Source organism: Choloepus didactylus, chromosome 6 (genome assembly GCF_015220235.1).
Source record: "Choloepus didactylus isolate mChoDid1 chromosome 6, mChoDid1.pri, whole genome shotgun sequence".
NCBI classification, from domain to species: domain Eukaryota; kingdom Metazoa; phylum Chordata; class Mammalia; order Pilosa; family Megalonychidae; genus Choloepus; species Choloepus didactylus.
The window spans coordinates 1,276,117-1,284,826 of NC_051312.1; positions in this window are offsets into that span (position 1 = coordinate 1,276,117).

Here is an 8,710-nt window from a genome sequence, read left to right on the forward strand (position 1 = left end):
GGTCTGTCCTGCCCAGAAAACGGCAGCAATAATCCCAGGGCCCCTCCCAGCTACCCTGCGCCTGCTGCTCCCCACCAGCCCGTGCTCACCCCAGGGCCACTTCCAGGGCTCCGGTTAGGGCAGGCAGCCCGGGGCTGGCCCCAGATGGCCTGGGTGGGCTGATGGGGTGGCAGGTGAGGTAGGAGGCCTGGGGCTCGGCCTCTGTAAGCTGAGTCCACATCTCAGGGTCTCGTTTCCTGCAGCCCAAAGCCAGGCTGTGCCCCAAAATGGGGCTTCAATAACTCACATGGGAAACAGCAGTTTCTGTAACCCCGGGCACCCTCTCAGCACGTCTATTCCCTTCATCCATTTGCCACTTGCAATATTTCTGTGGATTTCCACCTTATATGGGATATGAGTATCCCCTGACCCAATGCAATATGTACTCTTATTTTCCCAAATTTACAGATGGGGAAACTGAGGCATGGAGCAATGAAGGGTTTCCTGGGATCGCACAGTAAGTGCAAGTTGGGACATGACTCCAGAGTCCACACTCCAAACCAAATGCTCCACCATTGCAACTACAAAATAACTACAATAACTACAAAATAAACACAACTGAGGAAATAAAACCATGTTACTGAAACATTTAATGTTTTTTAAAAAGCATGTCTGGTTTCCAGATTGAAAACTGGGCATATCTTTCCCCACAGACATAAAAACCATGACAATACAGAAAGAAAATTTGACATAGCAGCAATTGAAAACAGGAAAGAGAGTTATCTATAAACCTGACAGGCATCCTGAAAAGGAGATATTTCGAAGGCCAGTCGTGAGAGGGGCCCATGGCTCCCAGACAGCCCCACTAGGAGGCCCCTGGAGCTTTCCCTACACTCAGTGACCATGCAGTGACAAATCACCAAACATCATGAACAACAGCAAAAGCCCAATAAAGCAAAGAACATGCATCCAAGTTAACAGGAAAAATACAATTATTTTTTTTAAAAAAAGATTTAAGGGTATGGAGGACAGAGTCAGAAGTTTCACCATTTTTCTAATGCAAGTTCCAAAAGGAAAGAATAGAGAGAGTGGGAAAGAGGTAATCTTCGAATACATAATAACACTAACTTTTCAGAACTGAAGACTTAGACTGAAAGTACCCACTGCAAACCAAGAAAGAGAAAGAAAAAACAAATCCATTTCTAATATTTGGTAGTGAAATTTTGGAATATCAAGGAAAATGAGAAAACATCAAAGCTACCAGAAAGAAAAGAAAGTTAACTTTAAAATAAATAATAGTGACATTGATAACAGGCTTCTCATCAATAATATTGGATGTAAAAAGATTATGGTATGATATCTGCAAAGTGCTGACAGAAAATAACTTTGAACGTAGAATTCTATACCCAACTAAACTATCATTAAAAGTGACAATGAAAAAAGGACATTTTCAGCACACAAGGACAAAAAAGTTCACCTCCCATGGATCCTCTTTGAAAGAGCTAAAGAAGTATGAAGTCCAACAAGAAGAAAAATAAACTCTCTAGTAGAATTTAGTAGAATGTAAACAACAATGGTAAACAAAGAAATGGGTAGGCAGAGCGTTACAGCCAAATAAGAAACACACCTCTCAGAAATTAACAGAGCAAGTACAGAGGTTCGTAACTTGAACAAGTTAAGTTTATCGGTATTTTCTTTCATGGTCAATGCTTTCCGATCTTGTTTATGAGACCTTCCCTGCCCTGGGATCAAAGAGAGTGTCTTCCGGGTTATTTTCTAAATGCTCTGCAGTTTTGCCTTCCACGTTTAAATTTTGAGTCCATCTGGAATTGTTGTTTGAGTGTGGCATGAGGCAGGGGTCTGACTCCAATTTGTTTCATGTGTGGGGTCAATCTTCCCAGCATCCTTTACTAAGAAGCCCACCCCTTCCCCTCACTGCAGTGTGACCCTCTCACAGACCACTGCTCTCATCCAAGTTTCTGATCTGGTTTCTATTTTTTTCCACCAAACTCATTTTGTCCACTGTCTTAATATAGACAATAGTTTTTACCATTTTGGCATCTGTTTGGACAAATCTTCACACTTTGTGCTTCTTTTACCAGAATATCTTGACTCCCCTTAACCTTCTGGACTTCTATATAACATTGAGAAAGAACCTATAGAGTTTTACAAACCACCCCCACAACAAAAACAGGATTTGTTGGGATTTTTATTGGGATTGCATTGACTCTGTAAATTATTTTGAGAGGAATCAACATGCTTTCATAGTAAATACTTCAGACCATGAACACTGTACACCTCTCCATTTATTTTGACATCCTCCATCCCCATCACCCCACAAGCCTATTAGAACTGAAGCTCAATTTGCCAGAGCCACCTCTCTTGGTTCCCCTTTCTCTTGCCTTTCTAAAAGTTTCAGGAGCAAATTTTTTTAACCCATGTTAAAAACAAAACAAAACATGTTTTAACAGAAGTTAATTTTTTAATCCAGCATTTTCGGTCGTTTCCAGAGGGAGGGTCTCAATAAACTGAACTCGCCATATTCCTGGAAACAGATGCTCCCTCTCATGAGGGCCAATGGCCTCAGCGGTGCCGGTTGTCGGATGGCTCCCAGTGTCCCTGACAGGAGTGTGTGGCCCTGGTCTGGCCAGGCCGAGGGGCTTGGGCCTCCTCTGAGAGGCCTGCCGGGAGCCCCTTGGAGCTGTGGTCTGTCCTGGCCAGGGCCTCTGTGCCCACCTCCTCACGGCTGTCAGGAGAGGCACCAGGTCGTTACCAGTGCCCGTGGGCGGGTCCAGATGCCCGGGCTGACAGCTCCACGAGGGCACAGGGTGACGCTTCTCGAGCTCACTCGGGGGCCAAGCTCAGAGGCCCTCTCCACAAGCTTGTTCTCTCGGCCGCACACCCTCTCTTTCCACTGCTCTCTACAATGTGGAGGCCTCTTGACCTCGTGTGCTAGTGACCACAGAATCGCTGCAGAGCTCAAAGACAGAAGTGCCGCCCGGATTCCACAGCCCACCCGAGGCCCACTGCAACAGTCCGGACAGTTCCGCCCTCCCCTGCAGCCCTGAATGTGGGCACTGACTGGGCTCCAAGGTCCTTCCCTCCTGGGACCTGTCCATCCGTGTGGACCCCTGGCCCCACTGCCACCTGCCTGGCCGCAGGGCCTGGATGCCCCCCCAGGTCCACGGCCCTGTCCGAAGGTCTTGCCCAGTGGTTGAACCCATCTCTAGGGCCAGACCGTCCAGGAAGGCGCCGTATCAGGGGCGAAGAGCTGGGCAGGGGCAAACCTTACCATGTGGCCTAAAGCAGCCGCGCCGCTGGCCTCGGCCTGAGCACTGTCTTGGCTCAACCATTCGCCCAAACTTCGTGCTCCGAGGGGCGAGCTGCACGCATCGTCTTGTCGCCGTCACTGTGTGCGGGACACTGTTATCGAGTTCTGACTTGGCGGGCCTGGGCCAGGGGAACTGATCAGCCCCTAGGAAAGGTAGTGGGGCACGGGTGGTTGCGCCCTCCACGGCCCCCCGGGCCTGAGAAAGTGGAGCCGAATGCAGGCCCCATTTCCTCACCCCAAAGTAAAAACCATTGGGGAGGGCTTGCCGGAGAAAACCGCCCCCTTTACCTTGCCCACCCACTCCCCGTTACCGGAGCAACTCCCGCCCCCTTTTCAATCAACCTCCGCGCCCTCTCAGAACCAATCCAAGCCTTTAACCCTTACAGCTACCCCGCCCTCTAAATGCCCGATATAAGCTTGTACTCTCCCCTAATAAATTCTCTTGGTTTCATCACCCTAAAAGAACCGTGTCCCGCCTGTTCCTTTCTCGCCGCCCTCCATACTTGCACGCCTCCCGCCGGGGACCTGGCCAAGTCCCCCGCCTCGCCCTCGCCTCCGGGAAAGAGCCCCCGCCGCCGGTACCCTCGGAGCAATCCTGGGAGCCTAGGATTTAGCAACCGGCCGCCACCCTCCCCCAGACGAATCAACTGCGACCGCAACTGTGCTCAGAATTCTGAGTGACCCCGGGTGTTGTGTTCTCCTTCCCTCCCTGATCTGAAGCAATTTCGGTTCCATGAACTCTTGCAGTGGACGGTCCTGGGATCCGAAATCAGGAACCAGGGCAGCGCTGGGGGTCGGCGGGGAGGTGCCGGGGCCTCCCGGGGGATTGCCGCGGTGCAGCAAGGGAAGGCAGCGCGCCCACCGCCCACCGTGGTCAGAAAGCGCCCCAGCCCGGGACAGGGGGTCCCTGCAGGGGACAGGTCAGTCCGGGCTCCAGAGAGCCACGCCCACCCGCCCCGCCCTCGCCCCCATCCCGGCCCCGCCCCCTGCCCGGCTCACTTTCCTGGCCCCGCCCCCTAGCCGGCTCACTTTCCTGGCCCCGCCCCTACCCGGCTCACTTTCCTGGCCCCGCCCCTTCTCCAGGCCCCGCCCACCTCCGCAGGTGCAAACGGTCACGCTCTCCGGTGTCAGCCTGTGGCGGCCGCTCAACCTACCATTAGCCCAAATGTGCACAGGCGCGCTCGCAAGCCAGCTTCATACCGCAAGGGAAAGCAGAACGGGCGGTATTGCCACGCTGAGTTAATGACTTTCACATGATAATTTCTGTAATTTTTCACTTTTCCATTTTCTCCTAAATGAGGTTTATTGCTTTCATTTTGGCAGCATCTTACAGTTAATGGGCATTGAAGGTAATCGTTTTCTTAATGATAATATTATAAATTAGTTTAAAAAAAAAAGAGGATGTTTTGTATGTTTCGTATTCTGTTAAATTTAGTGCTTTCCACAAAATGCCTGCTAGCCAGGAGCTGATTTGAAGCAAGCGTGAGGCACTAATGAACTGGTTGTGTTTTTCATGTTATCAGCTTAAGAAAACTTTAAGGGGAAAAATTCTAATCAATACACTTATCACAAGTAAAGCAAACAAAATTTATTTTTACTGGCTTATTTTCAAGTCGTGTAATAACCACACACACACTTCCTCCCTTTGAAATGTGGGACGGCATTTTCTCGTTAGTGCTAAATGTTAAAGTAAACTAGGAACTCTGCCAAGTACTGGGGAAAGTTACACTCCTAGATGTATTACTTTCTTGTTTCCATACCTGAGTGCTTTAAATTTTGAATATAAATTTGATTGTGGTTTTCTTCCACAAAAACAACAAATTGTCACAGAAATCAACAAAGAAATGCTTTGAAAACGATTTTCAAAAGTAAAAACTGAGAAGCTGCGATCATTTTTCAGAGATAATAAGTTGGCCCCCGTCCTCTGCCCGGTGGGGCGCACCCGAGGGTCCCCAGCTCACACCCCCTGGCTTGCGAGAGGGGCCCCGCGGGAAACAGACCCCCAGGCCCGCTGGGCGGGGCGGGGTCTGCACCCAGCTGCCGGGAGGACGCGCCTGGAACGGCGTCCTGGAGCCCCCCGGCATTTCCCCGGGGCGATCCAGCGCGCGCTCCGCGTGCCCCCGGCCACCAAGGACCCCGCCACCCATTACTGATCACCCGCTTGTCCGCTCGGCTAATATTTATCGAGCCTCTGTCATGCTCTGGGCCTGAGGGGGTTGGGGTCCCCGGGAGACCGCGATCGCGGCTCTCGGGAGCCTGGGTTCCGGCAGGGTCTGCGCGCCGACAGCACGCGCGAGCCCGGTGGAGCGGTGGGCGGACGCGGCCGGGACCAAGGGGAAAGGGCAGGCAGGCCGCGGGCAGGGCAGCCGCAGGGTGGCCACGAGGGCTGCCCCGAGAGGGGGCGAAGGCTGGAGGCGGGTGTCAGGGTCGAGCCCCCGGGGCGCCCCTTCGCGCAGGAGCGTCCGCGGTGGCCTCGGCCCCTGCCCTCCGCTCCTGGGGAGCCCTTCCACGCCCGGGGCTGGGGGCCTCGGAGGCGAGGGCTTAGGGAAGAGAACGGAAAGGGATCTGTTTTCAGGGTACAGGAAACCCACAAGAATCCATGGGAAACCACCACAAATGAGGAGAACTGAGGAGGGAGGCAGCAGGGGCAGGTGTGAAACAACCCACAGAAGTCAGTAGCCTTCATCTACCCGGGCAGTAGGAGTGAGAAGACATAAGGGGCTAAAAAAGCCCCCCAAAATAGCAAACAACAATAACAAAGCCTGGGCATACATTTCGCAATGCAAGTCTAAGCCTCCGTGAGGAATCATTCTAAAGACCCAGAGACAGAACTGACTAAGGGGAAAGACGGATCTCCAGAAGGGACAGCTCGACCTTGCAAAGACATCAGTTTCCCCTAAGTTAATTCATAAATTAATTCCAATCAAACCACCATCAGCTTTTTCCAGAGCTAAACAAATGTATTGTAAACTTCGTTTACAAGTTCACACAAGCAAGCGTAGCTAGAATAACGCCAAAAAGGAAAGCAAGGGCGTGGGCCAGCCTGCCGGGCATTAAACACAAAGCCCCTCTGGTTAAACAGGGTGATGAAGGCACACGACACGAGGCTGACCAACAGAAGCGGACAGACGGACAACCGTGTGCAGAAAGTCAGTGTACGGTGAAGGAGGTATGTCCGGAAACGAAGGACTTTGGGGTAACTGGATACCTATTTGGAAACTGCAACAACAATTGTCTATTTCTCCTCGTTTTGGCCTCACATACTTTGACTCTCTATTGTTAGGGAACACACATTCATAATTGTTCTGTTGTACTGGAAAACTGACCTCATGATCATTGTGCAATACCTGATAATCTTCCATGTTCTAAAGTGTGCTTTGCCTGAAATTAATATCACAAATCCAACTTTCTTTTGATTAGTGTTAGCATAGTATCACTATCTCTATACTCTAAAAAACCACAAAATTTTATTTATAAACACTCTATACCCACCAAGAAAAAACTCCCCTTTCCCCCACCCCCTATCTCTGGTAACCTCTAATCTACTTCCTGTACCTGTAAATTTGCTATTTCTAGATATTTCATGTAAGTTACAACAGACAGTGTTTGTCCTCACATGCCTGGCTTATTTCACTCAGCATCATGTTCTCAAGATTCACCGGGGTCTCAGAATTTCATTCCTTCTCATGGCCAAATAATATTCCACATCTTCTTTATTCATTCATTTGTTGAGATACTCTTTGGTTGTTTCCCCCTTTTGACCTTGGTGAATCCATATTAAACTTTCTGAGGAGCCACCATATTGCTCTCCACCGTGGCTGCACCATTTTACATTCTCAGCAACAACTTTCTGGAGTTCCAATTTCTATCTTCGTCAACATCACTATTCTTGAGGATGTGAAGTAGAATTTTGTTGGGGTTTAATTTGTATTTCCTTAATAGTTAATGATGGTACATTTTCATATACTTATTGGCTATTTGTATTCTATTTCTTCAGAAAAATGTCTATTCAAGTCTTGTGCCCAGTTTTTAGTAGGGCTCTTTGTCATTTTATTGTTGCATTGTGAAAGTTCTTTATATATTCCGGATATTAAGCTCTTCTCAGATATCTATCCCTTTACTTTTGACCTATCCCTGTCTTTATATTTAAAGTGGGTTTCTTGTAGACAACATTAGTTGAGCCTTTTTTTTTTTTAATCCGTTCTGACAGCCTTTAAATTGGTGCATCTAGACCCCGTTTAAAGTGATTATTGATATAGCTGGATTAATAAACTATTAGCTTACAAATAAGCTACCATATTTGTAACTATTTTCTCTTTGTTGCACTTCATCTTTGAAAGCGAGTATTTTACATGGTTCCATTTTCTCCTCTTGATACATAAATTTTACTTTTTAAAATTTATTAAAATTTTAAATATTTAAATTTTGCCAAATACATTTGCAAAATTCATTTATTTCCGACTACTCTAAGTCTACTTTCCAATAACCCCCCACACCTCCGCAGCTCAGGGCAGTGCAGCTGCCGTGTAGCAGGGCCCAGCCCCCCTCCTGAGCCCGGCCCCCTGTCCTTGCACTTGCTTCCCCGTGTGCTGGTCACCCAGTGCACTGTCGCTGTTACTTCTGTGATCAATCAAGAACAGAAAGAATAAAAGATTCCAGTTCACCTCCCCTCATTCATTTGAAGTTTCTGGACCACATCTGCTTCCTTCCCTCTGGAGAACATCTCTTCCAAAGCTGATCTACTGGCGGCAAATCCCTCAGTTTTTCTCTGAAAAAGTCTTTATTTTTCCTTCAATTTTGAGTGATAATTTTCGGATACAGAATTCTAGGTCGGTAAGGGTTTGTTGTTGTTGTTGTCGGCTTTGTTTTGTTTACTTCCAACACTTTAAATATTCTACTCCACTCTCTTCCTGCTGGCAGGGTTCCCAACAAAAAGTCCGGGATAATTCTTATGTGTGTTTATCTACAGGTGTTTTTTTTTTTTCTCGTCTTCTTTCCTGTTTTTGTCTTTGTCTTTGGTTTTCTGTGTTTGGAATATGATGTACTAGGTGTAGTTTTTTGTGTTTATTCTCCTTGGTGTTCTGTGAGCTTCCTGGATCTGTAGTTTGGTGTCTGCCAGTGCTTTTGGAAAATTCTCAGCCATTACTACTTCAAAATTTCTTCTGCTGCTTCTCTACTCCCATTAAATAAATGTTACACCTTTTATAACTGTCCTGTAGTTCTTGAATTTTTTTTTTCCATTTCTCTTGGCATTTCAGTTTGGAAAATTTCTATTGACCTAGTTTCAAGCCCATGGGTCCTTCCCTTGGCCATGTCCAGCCTGCAGCCCGGTGAAGGTAGTCGTTTCTCTTACGTCTTTCATTTCTAGCACTTCCTTTTGATTCTTTCTTAGAGTTTCCA